At 41.3% G+C, this 22,663-nt stretch overlaps 1 pseudogene; it reads right to left on the bottom strand.

The window, feature by feature from the left end:
- Positions 1–9,603: 9,603 nt before the first annotated feature.
- LOC129397876 (small ribosomal subunit protein eS1-like) lies at positions 9,604–20,848 on the bottom strand (annotated as a pseudogene).
- Between the last annotated feature and the right edge of the window lie 1,815 nt (positions 20,849–22,663).

Raw genomic sequence — 22,663 nt, 5'->3', positions numbered from 1 at the left:
GGCATGAGCCACCGCACCTAGCCAAATATCAATTGAATTAAAAAGTTGTGACACTATATTGAGACAAGGCAAGTGGGGATGTTAGAGAAAGAGAGCTAAATCCCCATTCTGCCATTTGTTAGAAAGTCAAGAGATAACACCTAAAATTGATGTGTCTGTAATGGCAGTGTAAATATGGCAAATATCAGAAGAAATAGCTGAAGTTCAAAGTTCTGCCTCTGAGGCATGAGACTAAAGCGTGAAGTAGAGGAATGCAGTCGTCCTTCATGAGCCTTTAAATACAATTTGGTTTATATTTGTTTAGATAAAATATTAAAAAATTAATTTATAAAAAGAATGTTAACTCATAGGCTAGAAGTAGAAACCTCATTAATAGGCATTGGTTCCCAGCAGGAATCTGCAGAAATACAGAGGGAAGAATGGTGGGGGGAGGCGCCATAGCCTGAAATTGCCCTAGTCCCAGGCACCAGCCCCAGTGTAGTGCATGGGGCTGCAAGGTCTCCTCTGCTCAGAGGCTGTGATTCTGTATGTTATAAACTGAGTGATATGGTTTGGCTCTGTGTCCCCACCCAAATCCCAACTTGTAGCTCCCATAATTCCCACGTGTTGTGGGAAGGACCTAGTGGGAGATAATTTAATCACAGGGGCGAGTCTTTCCCATGCTGTTCTCATGTTAGTGAATAAGTCTGATGAGATCTGATGGTTTTAAAAACAGGAGTTTCCCTGCACAAGCTCTCTCTTTGCCTGCTGCCATCCATGTAAGAAATGACTTGCTCCTCCTTGCTTTCTGCCATGATTGTGAGGCCTCCCCAGCCACGTGGAAATGTGAGTCCATTAAACATTTTTCCCATATAAATTACCCAGTTTCGGGTATGTCTTTATTAGCAGCATGAAAACAGACTAACACACTGAGAGTCCCTGATCAGCAAGTTCTTCCTCCATTAACTCTACCCACTGGTTTATCAAAGATGGAATTTTCTGGCCTGTTGAGGAGATATTCTTGAGTCTGGAATTTACTTATTGGAAAAGAAGAGAAACAGAATTGTTATCAGCCATCTGGCTAGGGGGAAATTCAAATACAATAATAAAAGAAAGAGAGAGAAAACATCCAATTCAGTGGGCTGCTTTTGTCAGGAAATCTTATTAAACTGCTGCTCTGTGCTCAGTGTCCATGATAAAGAGCATCAAGGCAGCTTTGGACAGAGATTTAAAAGCAGGGGCAGATGAGGAAAGTCCAGCAGGTCAGGGTAAGGAAGAAACACTGTATTTGCTCCCCATACTGATGATCAGATTATAATCGGGAAGCTTGCTTCAGATAAGGCATGGTGACTCATAATTTTATCATTTTGAGAATGTAATATAAATAAATCCATACAATATGTGACCTTTCATTATTGGCTTTTTTTCACTCAGCATAATGCCTTTGAGGTCCATCCAAGTTTTTGCATGTATCAATAATTAAGCACAATAGCTTGTTTAACCATTCTCCTATTAAAAGACATTTTGGTTGTTTCCAGTTTGGGGCTACTACAAGTAAACCTGCAATGAATATTATGTCAAGGTTTTGTGTGGATATAAGTTTTAATTTATTTGGCATAAATTTCCAGGAGTGCAATGCTGGGATAGTAAGAATATGTTTAGCTATGTAGAAAACTGCCATCCTGGCTGGGCATGGTGGCTCATGCTTGGGGGCTCAGCACTTTGGGAGGCCGAGGCAGGCAGATCACTTTAGGTCAGTTCAAGACCAGCCTGGCCATCATGGGGAAAACCCGTCTCTACTAAAAATACAAAAATTAGCCAGGTGTGGTGGCGTGTGCCTGTAGTCCCAGCTACCTGGGAGCCAAGGCAGGAGAAGGGCTTGAACCCAGGAGGCGGAGGCTGCAGTGAGCCGAGATTATGCCACCGCACTCCAGCCTGGGCGACAGAGCAAGACTCCGTCTCAAAAAAAAAAAGAAACGAAACGAAAAGAAAACTGCCTTTCTATTTTTCAGAGTATCTGTGTCATTTACATCCCCACCAGCAATATATGAAAGGTCCACTGTCTCCACATTCTCACCAGCCTTTGGTATTGTTTTATTTCTTTTTTGAAAGATCAGAAACTTCCTGCTGCCTTTCATTTTTTCTCTTAAAAAAATCAGTATTATGTCTGTATATAAAACCTTATGTACAGGCTGGGCATGGTGGCTCACTCCTGTAATCCCAGCCCTTTGGGAGGCTGAGGCAGGTGGATTACTTGAGTTCAGGAGTTCAAGACCAGCCTGGTCAACATGGTGAAACCCCATCTCTACTTAAAAAAAAAATTAGCCAGGCATGGTGGTGCAGGCCTGTAATCCCAGCTATGTGGGAGGCTGAGGGAGGAGAATTGCTTGAACCTGGGAGACAGAGGTTGCAGTGAGCGGAGATTGCGCCACTGCAATCCAGCCTGGGTCACAAAGCAAGACTCCATCTCAAAAAAAAAAAAAAAACCCACAAAAAAACCTATGTACATTTAAAGCATAATAGTAAAACAAACACCTGTTAACACACCATTCAATTTAAAAACTAAAGCATTACCAAACCTAATTCCACCCCTCTGCCTTTCCCACTAAGAAGGTAACCATGCTACTGACAGTGTAAACCAGTTCTCTGGGAAAAAACACTGATTTGCAGTTCTTGTCAACTTCCATGGTGTAAATAATCCCATGTGACTGATGTCAAGCTACCAACCTAAAGTAACTGAGTGCGGAGCTGGAAGAGATGTGTGGAGTCGGTTGTGGCAAGCCAGTACAAATCTGTTCCAGCACCACTGTTGCTAAACTTGGTATTTATCATTCCAAGAAAAAAATGCGCATGCACACACACACACAAACACACACACACACACACACACACACACACAGAGTGATAGGCTGAACAATGAACCTGAGATGCCTACATTCTAATCCCTGGAACCTGGAAATGTTACAGTGAATGGCAAAGACCTGGCAGATATGATTCAGTTAAGGCTCTTGAGCTGGGGAGATGATCCTGGATTATCCAGTTGGGCCCTAAATACAATCACAAGTGTCCTAATGAATTGAGGCAGAGGGAGGATCGACTACAGAAGAGAAGGCCATGTGACCACAAAGCAGACACTGGAGGGATATGGCCAAGGATTGCTGGCAGCCACAAGAAACTGGAAGAGGCAAGGAACACATTCTTCCCCAGGGCCTCTGGAGGAAGCACAGTGCTGCCAAGGCCTTGATTTTTAGCCCAGTGAAATGGATTTCAGACTTCTGGCCTACAGAACTGTGAGAGCATAATCTGTTGCTTTAAACCACCAAGTTTGTGGTAATTTGTTACAGCAGTGACAGGAAACTAATACACACACACACACACAGTGTTTTCTACAAATTACCAAAATATCTATAATATTCACGTAGCTAGATTTTATCTTTATACAATTACTATGTTCTTATCCAGAGAGATTCCAGGACTTGAGTTTTTTTCACTCAGCATTGTTTCTAAGATTTATTCATTTTACTTCATGTAGCTGTAATTCCTTTATTTTCACTATTGGTTAATATATTCCATCATGGCCGGGTGTGGTGGCTCACACCTGTAATCCCAGCACTTTGGGAGGCTGAGGTGGGTGGATCTCGAGGTCAGGAGATCGAGACCATCCTGGATAACACAGTGAAACCCCATCTCTACTAAAAATATAAAACATTAGCTGGTCATGGTGGTGGGCACTTGTAGTTCCAGCTACTTGAGAGGCTGAGGCAGGAGAATTGCTTGAACCCGCGAGGCAGAGCTTGCAGTGAGCTGAGATTGTGCCACTGCACTCTAGCCTGGGCGACAGAGTGAGACTGTGACTCAAAAAAAAAAAAAAAAATATATATATATATATACATATATATATATATATATATATCATCATGTATTACTTATCCATTCTCGGTAGGATTTAGGTAGTCTCCTTTATCAGATTAAAGAAGACTGGTTTTTCCCCTGAACTGAGATGATACCCAGGATATTACATTTGCTTTGTTCTTTCAATCAAAGATTGGGTGAGGTAACAATTGTGGAAGGTAACAAGTTGCATTGAATGTTATAAGATTCCAGGATTCCAAATACTCCACCGAGAGTACATGTGAGTCATCTTACAGATAAGGAGAGTGGGGTAAGGTACATTAGGGTGTGATGTGGGCAGGGTCTCTCCTCATCAGCCTGGAAATGTGCTCACCCACAGGAGAGAGACCGCCTGCTCCCTGCCACACCCACACCCAGCATACAAACAGTACCCAGAAGGCACGCAATCAGTGAGGAAAGAGTTGGGGCCACTCTGGTTGAGGAAGAGCTGGATGAGGGTGGAAGGCTGGCCTGAGACATAGTGACTCACCAATGTGAGGATGGCCCATTAGATGCAACTCAAGAACAAGATGGTTTCAAAAAAGATGTCTGGCTTCTAGCTGGACAAAAGACCCTTGCTTTCCCTGAATATCCAGAAAGATAAAAGGCATAAATGAATCGGAATTAACCACGGATGACTCAACCTCAGGTCACATGGGTGAGTGTTCATGAGACATTTTTCTCCTTCTGCTTTGGAAGGTTTGCCTGGGGCAGTCTTGCTTGACTGGTAGGTGAATCAGCTTGCAAGCCTGAGTGTCATCACAGCTCTCACTGTTCAGCCTCCTATTTATTTACCCCTTACCACATAGGTGAGCTCCTTCCTCAGTTTCACTAAAATTATCCCTTCCTGTGAGAATCGCAGAATTTATGGATGGTTTCAGGGGGACATGGAAGGTATATCTCATTTTGCTCCATAGCCCAAGCAAATGAAAACCCAATTTTTCAAATTAACCCTCTCTCAAGTTTTACCTCAGAATTGCTGAGTCAAAGAGCAGGAACATCTCTGATTTTGGTATACTCCCTTGGAGCACCATCATAGTCAGCCCATGAAATCAAAAGTGCTTTATATGGCAGAGCACCTCCTTACTCCACCAGAGGCAGGGCCACCGACAACAGTGGCCTTAAGTAAGGGAAGACACAGCCGGGCAGGTATGCCTGGCAGGCTTCAAGTGGGCCACAGCGGATACCTTAGACATGTCCTGGGCAAAGACTTCCTTATGCCCATCCCATGGCACCGTCTCTGGGGCTGGGAAGCTGGCAGACCTGACCCCTCCCCATCAGCCTTCCCACACATTTATAGGCACCTCTCAACTGTTCAACATATGGTCCTCTAGCCTGGGGATGACTTACATTTTTTTTCCTTCATTTTTTTCTACTGTTTGCCCTTTGGCCACCTAATTTGTCATATGATTGACTCCAGAGACTGGGTGAAAATCCGATGGATGATATGTGATCAAGAAAGATAAAAGGATTATCTCTGGCCCTTATCATTTAGAGACAATCTTTATTTTTTTGAGATGGAGTCTCGCTCTGTCACCCAGGCTGGAGTGCAGTGGCACCATCTCGGCTCACTACAGCCTCCGTCTCCTGGGTTCAAGTGATTTTGTGCCTCAGCCTCCCAAGTAGCTGGGATTACAGGCACATGCCACCATGCCCAGCTAATTTTTGTATTTTTAGTAGAGATAGGGTTTCACCATGTTGCCCAGACTAGTCTCAAACTCCTGACCTTAGGTGATCCACCTGCCTCAGCCTCCCAAAGTGCTGGGATTACAGGCATGAGCCACTGCACCCAGCCTAGAGACAGTTTTGAATGGCCTATATGCTACAACTTCCTGTTCATGAGTTCTTCAGCAGCTTTTCTCTCCAGAGCCTGGTGAGGAATTCCACCTAGCTAGAGCACATCAAGACTATATTAAGGTCTCCTGATTTTCTTTTTAATTTTTAAAAATTTTTCTATTTTTTTGAGATGGAGTATCACTCTGTCACCCAGGCTGGAGTGCGGTGGTACAATCTTGGTTCACTGCAACCTCCACCTCCCTGGTTCAAGCAATTCTCCTGCCTCAGCCTCCCGAGTAGCTGGGATTACAGGCACTCACCACCACACCCAGCTAATTTTCGCATTTTTAGTGGAGACGGGGTTTCCCCATGTTGACCAGGCTGGTCTCAAACTTCTGACCTCAAGTGATCTGCCCACCTCAGCCTCCCAAAGTACTGGGATTACAGGCGTGAGCCACCATACCCAGCCAGGTATCCTGATTTTCTATCCAAAGTTCTCTTTCTGTTACACCATATCCTATTTTTTAGAGTTGAAATTAAAGACATACTTGTCATCAGCGGTTCAGTAGGGCATTTAGCAGGTCAATCTCCTAGCTCTTATTGTCATGAATAGGCAGATGATAACTCTGAAGGTCTTTGCCAATAGCTGTTAGCAGTCTTTATTTCCATAATCATAGACTGAGACAATAAACTCACTTGCAAGGCAATGTCTAATACCTTTAGTAACAACACTAAGATTGGGTACATCGCCAAGAGCTCTCAACATTTCTAGATCTATTCAAAATCAATGGCTTTCTTTGCAAAGCACAAAGGCAAACACCAAACCATCCAAAATCAATACAGAAGAGTGATAGATAGGGAAATAGGACTGGGTAGCACAAAGGATAAAGAAATAACAAAGCCAAAGGTTATGGAGTGATTGCTTTCTAATTTGTCTTTATAAAAAGAAAAAAGAATCAAATGAGAAATTGGCAAGTTACTGAGTGAAAATGTCAGAAACGTTTTATATTCTAGGGTTTTGCCACATACTGTCTTGCACAATGTTAAAGGAAGTGAAGTTGAAATTGAGAATATTTTCACAAGTCTGAGCCAGCCAGGAAGCCAGGGGAAAATACTCTTAAATTCGGGAAAATTACAGGCCTGCTATTTGACATTAGTTGGAGAAAAACATCAAACCTCAGAACTTATTCTGAGAACTTGAACAAGAGACGTACTTTAAGAAGCCCTGTGCCTTGTCCAGGGGAGCGTAGATCCCCCTAGGACTTAGAAACACTATTGGTAAAGGCCTTTAAGGAAGCCTCCAATGAAGGGAAATGGATAAAGGGGGCTCAGATTTCCTTTTTTTTCTTTTTCTTTTCTTTTTTTTTTTTGAGACAGGGTCTTGCACTGTCGCCCATGCTAGAGTGCAGTGGTGTGATCTCAGCTCACTGCAGCCTTGACGGCCTGGGTTCAAGCAATCCTCCTGCCTCAGCCTCCCAAGTAATTGGGACTACAGGTGCACATCACCATGTGCAGCTAATTTTGTTTATTTTTTGTAGAGATGAGGTCTCACTATGTTGCCCAGGCTGGTCTTGAACTCCTGGACTCAAGAGATCCTCCTGCCTCAGCCTCCCAAAGTGCTGGGATTGCAGGAGTAAGCCACTGTGCTGGGCCAGGGGCTCACATTTCTACTAAACCATCTTCTGAATGTGCAGAGAACAATGGCATAGAGAACCTGACCCTAAGGACTGGGGCTGGGGAAGAACACATAAGCGAGGTTGGAGAGCCAGGTCTCCCCCTTAGGCATGGGCCCAGCACCACGGTGAAATTAAAAGTAAACAAACTTGCCATTTTGAAAAAGAAAAGTGATCAGGGCATAAGCCTTACCAGATAATAAAACATATTATCAAAATATAATAAGAAAAACTGTGTGGTATTGATATATTAATACAAATAGTCATCAAGCACAATGAAACAGCCTAAACATTTTTCACTCTGTTGCCCAGGATGGCTTGATGTGATCCTCCTGCCTCAGAAATGCCATTTCTGAATATAAAACAGAAAATTCAGTATAGAGTCAGTTGGCTTTCAAATCAGTAGGGAAAAATTATCATTTTAAAAATTATATTGAGACAACTGGGTAACCATCCAAACAAAATAAATTCTAGATAGTTGAAACTGTAAAAGAACCATACAATTACTAGAAGAAACAAAGGACACTTTTATTTTTTGTAATCTAGTAGTATAGAGATATAAGACTCAGAAACTATAAAAGACAAGACTGACAAACTTGTCTTTTATGAACACGAAAAGAAAAAATTTCTGCATGGCAACCCCTCTGCATAAGCAGAATCAGAAGAAAAGGCACTGGGAAAAAATGTGCAGTTCAAATTAGAAATAAAGGAGAAAATCCTTTAATGTATAAAGAGCTCCTACAAATCATTAAGAAAAAGACCAATAACCCATGATCACCCTTATACAAAATATAAGAAATACAAATTAAAACTATAATAATAATATAATAAAATATAATTAAGTACTATCTTCTCTTGTTAAACTGGCACAGATGAAAAATCAGATAGGGGCTCCAGAGACAGGTACTGTGTTATTGTTGGTAGAAGTGTGAATATATCCAACTTTCTGGAAGGCAGTTTGGAAAACACCTATCCAAATTATAATTGCACCATCACTTAGGTCCAGAAATTTCACTGTTAGGAATGTAATGTACAGATACTCTTGCACACATGTGAAATAAAGTATGTATAAGGGTGTTCTTTATCCCACTATTTATTAATAGGAAAGATTGAACACCTAACTGTCTGTGAATGGAGTGGTGGTTAAATAAATTTTATTACAGGCTTGGTGGCCCACACCTGTAAGCCCAGCACTTTGGGAGGCCAAGGCAGAAGGATGGCCTCAGGCCAGCCTGGGCAACAGAGCGAAGAATGTTCAGAATTCTAGGCCTGGGTTTGATTCCAGCTCTGCCACTTACTAGCTTGATATCCTGAATGATTATTTAATTTCTCTGAGCCTCTTATTTCTCATCTGTAAAATGGGAATAATAATATAACCTATTACATATGAGTATTGGGAGGATTAAGTGACATAATCCATGTGAAGATCTTAGTCTTGCTCAGAAAATATTGGTTTTCTTTGTTTTCCACCTCTTTATTAAGGAATCACTGGTGTTGTTTGCTATTGAAAGTAAATATAATTAAATTATAAATTATAAAGTAAATATAATCAAATCATGACTGGGGGCCAAGTGTGGTGGCTCACACCTGTAATCCCAGCACTTTGGGAGGCCAAGGCAAGTGGATCACTTGAGGCCAGGAGTTCGAGACCAACCTGGCCAACATGGTGAAACCTGTCTCTACCAAAAAAATACAAAAATTAGCCAGCGTGTTGTTACATGCCTGTAGTCGCAGCTACTCGGGAGGCTAAGACAAGAGAATCATTTGAACACAGGAGGCAGAGGTTGCAGTGAGCTGAGAGTACCACTGCACTCCAGCCTGGGCAACAGAGCAAGACTCTTGTCTAAAAAATAAATAAATAAATAAATAAAAAATAAATAAATATATATAAAATATATATTATATGTGATAAATATATACAAAATATATATTATATGTGATAAATATATACAAAATATACATTATATGTGATAAATATATATAAAATATATATTATATATGATATATATTATACATTATATGTTATATATTATATATATAACATATATCACATATATATGTTATATATGTGATATATGTGATATATATAATATATATGTGATATATGTGTTATATATAATCAAATCAGTGTAATCCTTGCACACATTCAAGAAAACACAGAACAATAAAGTTAGGTGAATTAGAAACAGATCCCAGAATTTTAAAGTGTTTAATGAATCTCATAGCAGGTTCTACAAATTAGTGGGGCAGGTAAGTATTAATTAAGATATAACACTGGGATCTTTGGTTAACCATGTGAATATAAATCAATTTAGTATTCTCACCTCATACCATATACAACATAAATTTCAGATTAAGTGAAGAGTTAAGTGTTTAAATTTTTTTTATTTTTAAGTAATATAAACTCACAGGAAGTTGAAAAGATAGTACAGAGTTCTGTGTACTCTTTGCCCATCTTCCCCTAAAGATAACGTCTTCTGTAGCTGCCATATCAAATATCAAAACCAGGAAATGGATCATTATCATTAATTCGAGTACACACTGTGGCCAGTGTGGTGGCTCATGCCTGTAATCCCAGCACTTTGGGAGGCCGAGATGGGCAGATCACTTGAGGTCAGGAGTTCAAGACCAGTCTGGGCAACATGGTGAAACCCTGTCTCTACTAAAAATACAAAAATTAGCTAGGCATGGTGGCGGGCTCCTGTAATCCCAGCTACTCAGGAGGCTGAGGCACGAGAATCGCTTGAACCCAGGAGGTGGAGGTTGTAGCAAGCTGAGGTCGCACCATTGCACTCCAGCCTAGGTGACAGAGCGAGACTCCGTCTCAAAAAAAAAAAAAAAGAAAAGTACACATTTTGCTTCTTTTCACTGTTTTAAAAATCATGATTTGCGTATGTGTATATGTGTAGTCCTATGCAATTTTATAAGTAAACTTCACTTATTACTTATTTATCTATTCATTTGTTTAAAGGAACTTTATTTTTTTTTTCAGAGCAGTTTTAGGTTCAGAGCAAAATTGAGTGAAAGATACAGAGATTTCCCATATACCTCCTGCCCCGACACAGGCAACATTCCTTACTAGAGTAGCACATCTGTCACAACTGGTTAACCAACCTTGACACATCATTATTACCCGAAATTTGTAGTTTACACTCTTGGTGTACCTTCTGTGGGTTTGGACAAACGTGTAGTGACACGGATTCCCCATTATGCCATCATGCAGAGTAGTTTCACTGTCCTAAAAATTTTCTGTGTTCTACCTATTCATTGTTTCTCCTGATCCCTAATCCCCGGCAACCACTGATCTTTTTACAGTCTCCCTAGTTTTGCCTTTTCTACAATAGAATGTCATATAGTTGGAATCATACAGTTTGCAGCCTTTTCAGATTAGCTTCCTTCACTTAGTGATAGGTATTTGTTTCCTCCATGTCTTTTCATAGCTTGATAGCTCGTTTCTTTTTAGTACTGAATGATAGTCCATTGTCTGGTTGTACCACAGTTTATTTATCCATTCACTTGCTGAAGGACATCTTGGCTACCCCCAAGTTTTATGAAAAAAGCTGCTGTAAACATTTATGTGCAGGTTTTTGTATAGACATAAGTTTTGTTCCATGCAACTTTATCCCGTTAACAGATTGGTGTAACCACTACCACAAACAAGGTTAAGAACTGTTTCATCACCACAAAAAAACTCCATCATGCTACCTCTTTGTATTTGCATTCACTTCTACCCCTGCTTCCCACTCCTTGCTACTCCCAACCTCCAACACACATACATTCCTGTCCCCTGACAGCCACTAACTATTCTCCATATTAAAGTTTTGTCATTTCAAAAATGTTATGTAATTGAGATCACACAACATGTAACCTTTTGACACTGTCTCCTTTCACTAAAAATAATACCCTTGAAGTCCATCTAAATTGTTATATGCATCAATAGGTGATTCCTTTTTATTGCTGATGAATATTCTATTTTATGCTTATACCTGAGTTTGTTCAGCCATTCACCAATTGAATGACATTTGGGCTCTTTCCAGTATTTTGCTATTATGAATAAATCTGCTATGAAAATTCACACACAGCCTTTCATGTGAATGTTTTTATTTCTCTAGGACAAAAATTCCAAGAATGCAATTGCTGGGTAATATCGTAATGCTCACTTTGGGAAGAAACTACCAAACTATTTTCCAGAATGATTATATCATTTTACATTCTCCCAAACAATGTATGAAAGATCATTTCTCCACATCCTCTCCAGCACTTGTTATTATTTTCTTACATTTTTTATGTCAGCTGCTTCTATAGTTGCGTTAGGAGTTAAATGTTTTAAAAATCTCAAATCTACAGAAGAAAACTAGAAGAAAACGTGGGTGAAAATTTTCTGATTTCTGGCAGGGGTATTACTTTCTAAAGTTAACAGTTTCAACCAGATGAAACTTTAAAATTTCTAATGCCCCAAAACATCACTGACAACAACAAATATAAGCAACAAATTGGGGAGAAACAGCCATGAAAAATCAACCCTGCATTACTGAGACTCCTAAGCCAGGCACCCAGAAACCTACCCTGTTTCTGTGACCCAAGTTCAGCTTGTCTTCGAGAAATTATAGTAGGTGAAAATTTTAAGTTATTGATACAAATTGCAAAAGGCTTTCCAGAAATGTTTTATCAGTGTTTGACCTATCAGTAACATATGAGAGTGACTATGAAAATGGCTTTTTAAAGATATATTCTTTTTTTTTTTTTTTTTTTTGAGACAGGATCTCACCCTATCGCCCAGGCTGGAGTGAGGTGGTGTGGTCACTGCTCACTGCAGCCTTGACTTCCCAGGTTCGAGGAATCCTCCCACTTCAGCCTCTTGAATAGGTGGGACCACAGATGCATGCCAGTATGCCCAGCTAATTTTTTTTATTTTTCATAGAGATGGGGTTTGCCATGTTGGCTAGGCTGGTTTTGAACTCCTGGGCTCAAGTGATCCTCCTGCCTTGTCCTCCCAGAGTGCTGGGATTACAGGCATGAGCTACTATGCCAGCCCAAGATACATTTTTTGAAAAACCAACCCTGGATCTTAATATATGAGAAAAGGACAGGAAAAAAAAACCCACAAATGGAATAAAAATTTTAAAACATGAGAAAAATATTGCAAATCATTAAAAATTAAAATTCAAAATTACCTAGGAAATACATACTTATTAAAATATCAAAAACAGATCATGTATAATACTCAGTCTCACTAGGAGTGGGACGAGGCCAACATTCTTATGCATTGTTCCCTTCTACTGGTTTCCATCTTCCCTGGTCTTATTCCCCTGGTTCCTCACTCCTGCTCTTGGGTATCACTCCCAAGTAAACGACCTGATATGACCTTTGTCTCAGATTCTGCCTGTAAGAGAACCAAGCTATGAGAGTTGGTAACAGTGGTTTTAAAACTCAGACTCTCAGGATGGGATTTTGGAGTACAGTGGTGATAACCTGGGCAGGCAGTAACATCACAATCACCAAGACTGTCACCTGCACAGGTACAGGTAGAAGGTGACACATTGGGTTATGTGACAACTTTGACACTTGAATGGAGTTGGGCCAATAAAATTACAAAGATTTGGGAACTGGTCAGATTTTGTTAACTCTTTGGAAGTCTTGACAAACAAATGATTCAGGTTAGCTAAGTGTCAAATGAGGTATGATGTGAAAGCCAGAGGCCTCTAGCCGTTGTAGGGTAGAATGTGGTTAAAATCAGTCCCAGCAACCGATTATAAGGGTGACAGAACTGCAAAGGACAGTTAACTCATGGCTTCAACAAGTCTTTCTTTCTTTTTTTTTTTTTAACAAATAGGACTTTTTATGTGCCACTATTATAAGTCTGAACTATAAATAGATTCTTGGACTGGTGGTTCGTATCCATCAGCTCGTTCAACTTTAGCACCTGTCTCGTCCCCAGTGGCTTTTCCAGAACTACTGCCTTCACCATGAAGCTCCATGAGCTTTCCCAATTCAAACTTGGGCTTCTTCAGCATTTTTAGTCTTCTAAAGAAGACATCATAGAGAGGATAAATAGATTGGCAAGCCTTTTCTGTGTCTTTTCAACACTGTCTGGAATCAATTTATTGACCACTTCTTTCAAGTCATTTCTCTGCACCTCTCAGGTCATGATTTCCAACATCTTCTTCCGGATTTGTTAGACCTGTTGATGCTGAGCATATCAGGTCTTCTGTATCTGATTGTTGTGGTTTTTTTTTTTTTTTTTTTAGTAAAATCAATGCAGAATAGACAAAGCAAGTAACCACTGGTAGTTTTTTTTTGAGATGGAGTCTCACTCTGTCAACCAGGCTGGAGTACAGCAGCATGATTTCGGCTCACCGCAACCTCTGCCTCCCAGGTTCAAGCAATTCTCCTGCCTCAGCCTCTTGAGTAGCTGGGCTTACAGGTGACCACCACCACACCTGGCTAATGTTTGTATTTTTAGTAGAGATGGGGTTTCACCATGTTGATCAGGCTGTTCTCAAACTCCTGACCTCAGGTGATCCACCTGCCTTGGCCTCCCAAAGTGCTGGGATTATAGGCGTGAGCCACCACCCAGTGGTAGTCTTGACATTGACATGAGCTTCAATCATTGTCTGCCATTTTTTGACCATGAAGCACATTTTGTCATGGGTAAGATCCATGGCATGGAAGTTATGCAGTTTTTGCCCAAATATCTTCAGCAATCAGCTTAGATTTTCTAAATGCAAATTCACTATTCTGCAAATCAGCAGGACTCACTTCAAACATGTGACCCTTGAGGCCATCAGATTCAGTTTTGGTTCCTTGGGTCCTGGTGACTAGGGTCTTTCCAATATTTCTTATATTGAACACAGCAGGGGCTTTCACATCATACCAATCTTTCTTAGAAAATGGATCAACTGGGGTGGAGCCAAGATGACCAAATAGGAAAAGCTCTAGTCTACAGCTCCCAGTGTGAGCGACACAGAAGACAGGTGATTTCTGCATTTCCAACTGAGGTACCAGGTTCATCTCAGTTGGGAGTGCCGGACAGTGGGTGCAGGACAGTGGTGCAGCACACCGTGCATGAGCCGAAGCAGGGCGAGGCATCGACACACCCGGGAAGCACAAGGGTCAGGGAATTCCCTTTCCTAGTCAAAGAAAGGGGTGACAGATGGCATCTGGAAAATCAGGTCACTCCCACCCTAATACTGCGCTTTTCCAATGGGCTTAACAAACGGCACACCAGGAGATTATATCCTGCACATGGCTAGGAGGGTCCTACGCCCACAGAGCCTCGCTCATTGCTAGTACAGCAGTCTGAGATCAAACTGCAAGGCAGCAGCGCAGCTGGGGGAGGCACCCGCCATTGCCCAGGCTTGAGTAGGTAAACAAAGCGGCTGGGAAGCTCGAACTGGGTGGAGCTCACCATAGCTCAAGGAGGCCTGCCTGCCTCTGTAGGCTCCAACTCTGGGGGCAGGGCACAGACAAACAAAAGGCAGCAGTAACCTCTGCAGACTTAAATGTCCCTGTCTCACAGCTTTGAAGAGAGTAGTGGTTCTCCCAGCATGCAGCTTGAGATCTGAGAACGGGCAGACCACCTCCTCAAGTGGGTCCCTGACCCCCGAGTAGCCTGACTGGGAGGCACCCCCCAGTAGGGGCGGACTGACACCTCACACGGCCAGGTACTCCTCTGAGACAAAACTTCCAGAGGAACGATCAGGCAGCAGCATTTGCGGTTCACCAGTACCCGCTGTTCTGCAGCCACTGCTGCTGATACCCAGGCAAACTGGGTCTGAAGTGGACCTCCAGCAAACTCCAACAGACCTGCAGCTGAGAGTCCTGACTGTTAGAAGGAAAACTAACAAACAGAAAGGACATCCACACCAAAACCCCATCTATACGTCACCATCATCAAAGACCAAAAGTAGATAAAACCACAAAGATGGGGAAAAAACAGAGCAGAAAAACTGGAAACTCTAAAAATCAGACCGCCTCTCCTCCTCCAAAGGAATGCAGCTCCTCACCAGCAACGGAACAAAGCTGGACGGAGAATGAATTTGATGAGTTGAGAGAAGAAGGCTTCAGAATATCATACTACTCCGAGCTAAAGGAGGAAGTTCGAACCAATGGTGAAGTTAAAAACCTTGAAAAAAAATAAGATGAATGGCTAATTAGAATAACCAATGCAGAGAAGTCCTTAAAGGACCTGATGGAGCTGAAAACCACAGCACGAGAACTATGTGATGAAAGTACAAGTCTCAGTAGCCGATGCGATCAACTGGAAGAAAGGATATCAGTGATGGAAGATGAAATGAATGAAATGAAGCGAGAAGGGAAGTTTAGAGAAAAAAGAATAAAAAGAAACGAACAAAGCCTCCATGAAATATGGGACTATGTGAAAAGACCAAATCTACGTCTGATTGGTGTACCTGAAAGTGATGGGGAGAATGGAAGCAAGTTGGAAAACACTGCAGGATATTATCCAGGAGAACTTCCCCAATCTAGCAAGGCAGGCCAACATTTAAATTCAGGAAATACAGAGAATGCTACAAAGATACTCCTCGAGAAGAGCAACTCCAAGACACACAATTGTCAGATTCACCAAAGTTGAAATGAAGGAAAAAGTGTTAAGGGCAGCCAGAGAGAAAGGTCGGGTTACCCACAAAGGGAAGCCCATCAGACTAACAGCTGATCTCTCAGCAGAAACTCTACAAGCCAGAAGAGAGTGGGGGCCGATACTGGACATTCTTAAAGAAAAGAATTTTCGACCCAGACTTTCATATCCAGCCAAACTAAGTTTCATAAGTAAAGGAGAAATAAAATACTTTACAGACAAGCAAATGCTGAGAGATTTTGTCACCACCAGGCTTGCCCTAAAAGAGCTCCTAAAGGAAGCACTAAACATGGAAAGGAACAACTGGTACCAGCCACTGCAAAAACATGCCAAATTGTAAAGACCATCGAGGCTAGGAAGAAGCTGCATCAACTAACAAGCAAAATGACCAGCTAACATTATAATGACAGGATCAAATTCACACATAACAATATTAACCTTAAATGTAAATGGGCTAAATACTCCAATTAAAAGACACAGACTGGCAAATTGGATAGAGTCAAGACCCATCAGCGTGCTGTATTCAGGAAACCCATCTCACATGCAGAGACACACATAGGCTTAAAATAAAGGGATGGAGGAAGATCTACCAAGCAAATGGAAAACAAAAAAAGGCAGGGGTTGCAATCCTAGTCTCGGATAAAACAGACTTTAAACCAACAAAGATTGAAAGAGACAAAGAAGGCCATTACATAATGGTAAAGGGATCAATTCAACAAGAAGAGTTAACCATCCTAAATATATATGCACCCAATACAGGAGCACCCAGATTCATAAAGCAAGTCCTGAGTGACCTACAAAGAGACTTAGACTCCCACACAATAATAATGGGAGACTTTAACACCCCACTGTCATCATTAGACAGATCAACGAGACAGAAAGTTAACAAGGATATCCAGGAATTGAACTCAGCTCTGCACCAAGCAGACCTAACAGACATCTACAGAACTCTCCACCCCAAATCAACAGAATATACATTCTTTTCAGCACCACACCACACCTATTCCAAAATTGACCACATACTTGGAAGTAAAGCTCTCCACAGCATATGTAAAAGAACAGAAATTATAACAAACTGTCTCTCAGACCACAGTGCAAACAAACTAGAACTCAGGATTAAGAAACTCACTCAAAACCGCTCAACTACATGGAAACTGAATAACCTGCTCCTGAATGACTACTGGGTACATAACGAAATGAAGGCAGAAATAAAAATGTTCTTTGAAACCAACAAGAACAAAGACACAACATACCAGAATCTCTGGGACACATTCAAAGCAGTGTGTAGAGGGAAATTTATAGCACTAAATGTCCACAAGAGAAAGCAGGAAAGATCTAAAATTGACACCCTAACATCACAATTAAAAGAATGAGAGAAGCAAGAGCAAACACATTCAAAAGCTAGCAGAAGGCAAGAAATAACTAAGATCAGAGCAGAACTGAAGGAAATAGAGACAAAAAATACCCTTCAAAAAATCAATGCATCCAGGAGCTGGTTTTTTGAAAGGACCAACAAAATTGAGAGACCGCTAGCAAGACTAATAAAGAAGAAAAGAGAGAAGAATCAAATAGATGCAATAAAAAATGATAAAGGGGATATCACCACTGATCCCACAGAAATACAAACTACCATCAGAGAATACTATAAACACCTCTATGCAAATAAACTAGAAAATCTAGAAGAAATGGATAAATTCCTCGACACATACACCCTCCCAAGACTAAACCAGGAAGAAGTTGAATCTCTGAATAGACCAATAACAGGCTCTGAAATGGAGGCAATAATTAATAGCTTACCAACCAAAAAAAGTCCAGGACCAGATGGATTCACAGCCGAATTCTACCAGAGGTACAAGGAGGAGCTAGTACCATTCCTTCTGAAACTATTCCAATCAATAGAAAAAGAGGGAATCCTCCCTAACTCATTTTATGAGGCCAGCATTATCCTGATACCAAAGCCAGGCAGAGACACAACAAAAAAAGAGAATTTTAGACCAATATCCTTGATGAACATTGATGCAAAAATCCTCAGTAAAATACTGGGAAACCGAATCCAGCAGCACATCAAAAAGCTCATCCACCATGATCAAGTGGGCTTCATCCCTGGGATGCAAGGCTGGTTCAACATACGCAAATCAATAAATGTAATCCAGCATATAAACAGAACCAAACACAAAAACCACATGATTATCTCAATAGATGCAGAAAAGGCCTTTGACAAAATTCAACAACCTTCATGCTAAAAACTCTCAATAAATTAGGTACTGATGGGACGTATCTCAAAATAATAAGAGCTATCTGTGACAAACCCACAGCCAACATTATACTGAATGGGCAGAAACTGGAAGCATTCCCTTTGAAAACTGGCACAAGACAGGGATGCCCTCTCTCACCACTCCTATTCAACATAGGGTTGGAAGTTCTGGCCAGGGCAATCAGGCAGGAGAAGGAAATAAAGGGCATTCGATTAGGAAAAGAGGAAGTCAAATTGTCCCTGTTTGCACATGACATGATTGTATATCTAGAAAATCCCATCGTCTCAGCCTCAAATCTCCTTAAGCTGATAAGCAACTTCAGCAAAGTCTCAGGATACAAAATCAATGTACAAAAATCACAAGCATTCTTATACACCAACAACAGACAAACAGAGAGCCAAATCATGAGTGAACTCCCATTCACAATTGCTTCAAAGAGAATAAAATACCTAGGAATCCAACTTACAAGGGATGTGAAGGACCTCTTCAAGGAGAACTACAAACCACTGCTCAAGGAAATAAAAGAGGATACAAACAAATGGAAGAACATTCCATGCTCATGTATAGGAAGAATCAGTATCGTGAAAATGGCCATACTGCCCAAGGTAATTTGTAGATTCAATACCATCCCCATCAAGCTACCAATGACTTTCTTCACAGAATTGGAAAAAACTACTTTCAAGTTCATACGGAACCAAAAAAGAGCCCGCGTCGCTAAGTCAATCCTAAGCCAAAAGAACAAAGCTGGAGGCATCACACTACCTGACTTCAAACTATACTACAAGGCTACAGTAACCAAAACAGCATGGTACTGGTACCAAAACAGGGATATAGACTAATGGAACAGAACAGAGACCTCAGAAATAATGCTGCATATCTCCAACTATCTGATCTTTGACAAACCTGAGAAAAACAAGCAATGGGGAAAGGATTCCCCATTTAATAAATGGTGCTGGGAAAACTGGCTAGCCATATGTAGAAAGCTGAAACTGGATCCCTTCCTTACATGTTATACAAATATTAATTCAAGATGGATTAAAGACTTACATGTTAGACCTAAAACCATAAAAACCCTAGAAGAAAACCTAGGCAATACCATTCAGGACATAGGCATGGGCAAGGACTTCATGTCTAAAACACCAAAAGCAATGGCAACAAAAACCAAAATTGACAAATGGGATCTAATTAAACTAAAGAGCTTCTGCACGGCAAAAGAAACTACCATCAGAGTGAACAGGCAACCTACAGAATGGGAGAAAATTTTTGCAACCTACTCATCTGACAAAGGGCTAATATCCAGAATCTACAATGAACTCAAACAAATTTACAAGAAAAAAGCAAACAACCCCATCAAAAAGTAGGCAAAGGATATGAACAGACACTTCTCAAAAGAAGACATTTATGCAGCCAAAAACACATGAAAAAATGCTCACCATCACTGGCCATCAGAGAAATGCAAATCAAAACCACAATGAGATACCATCTCACACCAGTTAGAATGGCAATCATTAAAAAGTCAGGAAACAACAGGTGCTCCAGAGGATGTGGAGAAATAGGAACACTTTTACACTGTTGGTGGGACTGTAAAGTAGTTCATCCATTGTGGAAGTCAGTGTGGCGATTCCTCAGGGATCTAGAACTAGAATACCATTTGACCCAGCCATCCCATTACTGGGTATATACCCAAAGGATTATAAATCATGCTGCTATAAAGACACATGCACACATATGTTTATTGCGGCACTATTCACAATAGCAAAGACTTGGAACCAACCCAAATGTCCAACAATGATAGACTGGATTAAGAAAATGTGGCCCATATACACCATGGAATACTATGCAGCCATAAAAAAGGATGAGTTCATGTCCTTTGTAGGGACATGGATGAAGCTGGAAACCATCATTCTCAGCAAACTATCACAAGGACAAAAAACCAAACACCGCATGTTCTCACTCATAGGTAGGAATTGAACAATGAAAACACATGGACACAGGAAGGGGACCATCACACACTGGGGACTGTTGTGGGGTGGGGGGAGGGGGGTGGGGGGAGGGATAGCATTAGGAGATATACCTAATGCTAAATGACGAGTTAATGGGTGTAGCACACCAACATGGCACATGTATACATATGTAACAAATCTGCACGTTGTGCACATGTATCCTAAAACTTAAAAGTATAATAATAATAATAAAATTTTTAAAAAATTAAAAAAAACCTTAGTACAAGAATAGAACTCATGTTAAGTGTTCTCATCACAAATTTTAAAAAAAGAAACAAAAAATAAAGTGGCACATGGAAAAAAAAAAAGAAAATGGATCCACCACTTTCTTCTTGGCTTCCTTTTTGCTGCCTTTGTAAGGTACCTGTTCTTGCCAACCATCATGGTGCTGCTCAGACAGCCAAAAGGGTGGAAATGCCAACAAGTCTTTTAAGGTAAAAGTCAGGGCCCTGATAGAAAAAGAGAGACTCTGAGACTTGATTTAGGGATATTTGGATGCACGAATCTGAGATGCAAGCTCTCATGCTTCTCTGAATTCTCTCCCCTTGCAGACCAGAGCAGATGCCCCTTGCCTGGGAACCCTGCTAAAGCCTCACCTGATTTGTACTCTTCAAGATGACCCTGCCTCTTTTTATTGTCTTCAGACCAATAACGAAGATTATGTCTCAGCACAGTCTGAACAGAGAAACACAGCTCCCCGCTCCAAGAGTAAATATCTAACATACCAAAGACATTGCTGGGCTTGGTTAATGTGTCCCAGTAGCAACCAAGGATCACAATGGGGGTGTAGATCTTAAAGGAATAAGATTGTGTGTGTGGATGGGGGGTGGCAAGTGTGTATTACTGGCAAGAGTAGAATATAAATAAGATGGGATAGAGTGCAATTTATTGATATAGGAGCCCTCTCTCATGACTTGAAGTTTAACATCAGGGAAAAGACACCTAGAACCTGTCCTAATAGATGGCTAGAATAGCTCCTTAAAGTTTCTGCTAACAATGGCCCAAAAGAAATGAGGTGAAAACGCTGATATTGCCTCAGCATAGTATTCATGAAGGGTTCAGAAGTTCAGATATGTGGGAATGTTAGAGTGGATTTATACAAAACCATAGGAGCCACCACTGTGCTATATTCCTCAGGAAGGTGGAGAGAATATTCCTGTCAGTAGAGTAGCAAGGGTACAGGTGAAGGAGGCACTGACATCTTTGAGAAGTCTGATGATGGCCATCCTTGATAGGGACCAGGGTTGATAGCAGGAGATGCTGTCATGGAAATAGGCTCCCTATGGGAATCATACAAACATACTTGAAAATATAATTAGGAACAAGTGACAGTTAAAGTCCCTGCTCACAAGACATGAAGAAAACAGGAGACTCCTGGAGAATTATCTTTCAACACTTGCCTGAAAAACCAAAATCAAGCAAATAAAAAACACCTTTGTAATAAACCTATTTTTGTTTTAAGCACTCAATGGAGATCCTTCTGTAGATCTTTTATGGAGATGAAGATTTGACTTTGATGGTTGTAAATCATCACTATGTTGGGGTTGCTAACACAGGAGTTTATCCTTTTTATTTTTTTTTAGATGGAGTCTTGCTCTGTCACCAGGCTGGAGTTCAATGGTGCGATCTCGGCTCACTGCAACCTCCGCCTCCTGGGTTCAAGAGATTCTCCTGCCTCAGCCTCCCGAGTAGCTGGGACTACAGGCACGTGCCACCACGCCCAGCTAATTTTTGTATTTTTAGTACAGACGGGGTTTTACCACGTTGGCCAGGATGGGCTCCATCTCTTGACCTCACGATCTGCCTGCCTTGGCCTTCCAAAGTGCTGGGATTACAGGCGTGAGCCACCGCACCCGGCCAGGAGTTTATCTTCTCTATGGAGTGAACCTAATGCCAGTCAGGACCAGGATGAGCGTGCTATTTGCAACATTCCTTGTATCCAGCATCCTTTGCCATGTCATTCTATAGATGCTCTCACTAAAGTGATGGCCAATTTCCCTACCCTTCGAATCCGGGCTTTGGCAAATGGGATGTTAACAACAGCTCCCAAACAGAGGATCACAAAGTACTTGCGTGAGCCCACTCCCTCTTATGTTCTTCAAGCATGCCATGAGAATATGCCTGGGTCAGCCTGCTGAAGGAGCTGAGCTGAGTCATCCCGGTGACAGACAGCTGACTCTTAGCAGTGAGAGGCACCCCCACAAAGCTGCTCTGCTGACCACCCCAGACACACGAGCAAAAGAAATGTTTACCATTACATGTCACTGAGGCTTTGTGGTTATTTATTATGTAGGATTGTTATGGAAAGAGCTATCTGATAGATACCATGAGGCAAATATGTAAGAATGAAAATTACTTTGAACAGGAAGAAGACATGATTACCTTCAGGAGTCGGTTGACCTCTTTTCTGCAGGTGCACAGTTGGAACCTGGAGAGAAGGAAGAACACTAGTGGTGGAGTTGAACAATAACAACAAAAACAACACCTCAT

The sequence above is a fragment of the Pan paniscus genome, chromosome 4 (genome assembly GCF_029289425.2).
Source record: "Pan paniscus chromosome 4, NHGRI_mPanPan1-v2.0_pri, whole genome shotgun sequence".
Lineage (NCBI taxonomy): Eukaryota > Metazoa > Chordata > Mammalia > Primates > Hominidae > Pan > Pan paniscus.
Note: the sequence above shows the minus strand (reverse complement) of the source record. Positions and strands in the feature narration are given on the sequence as shown.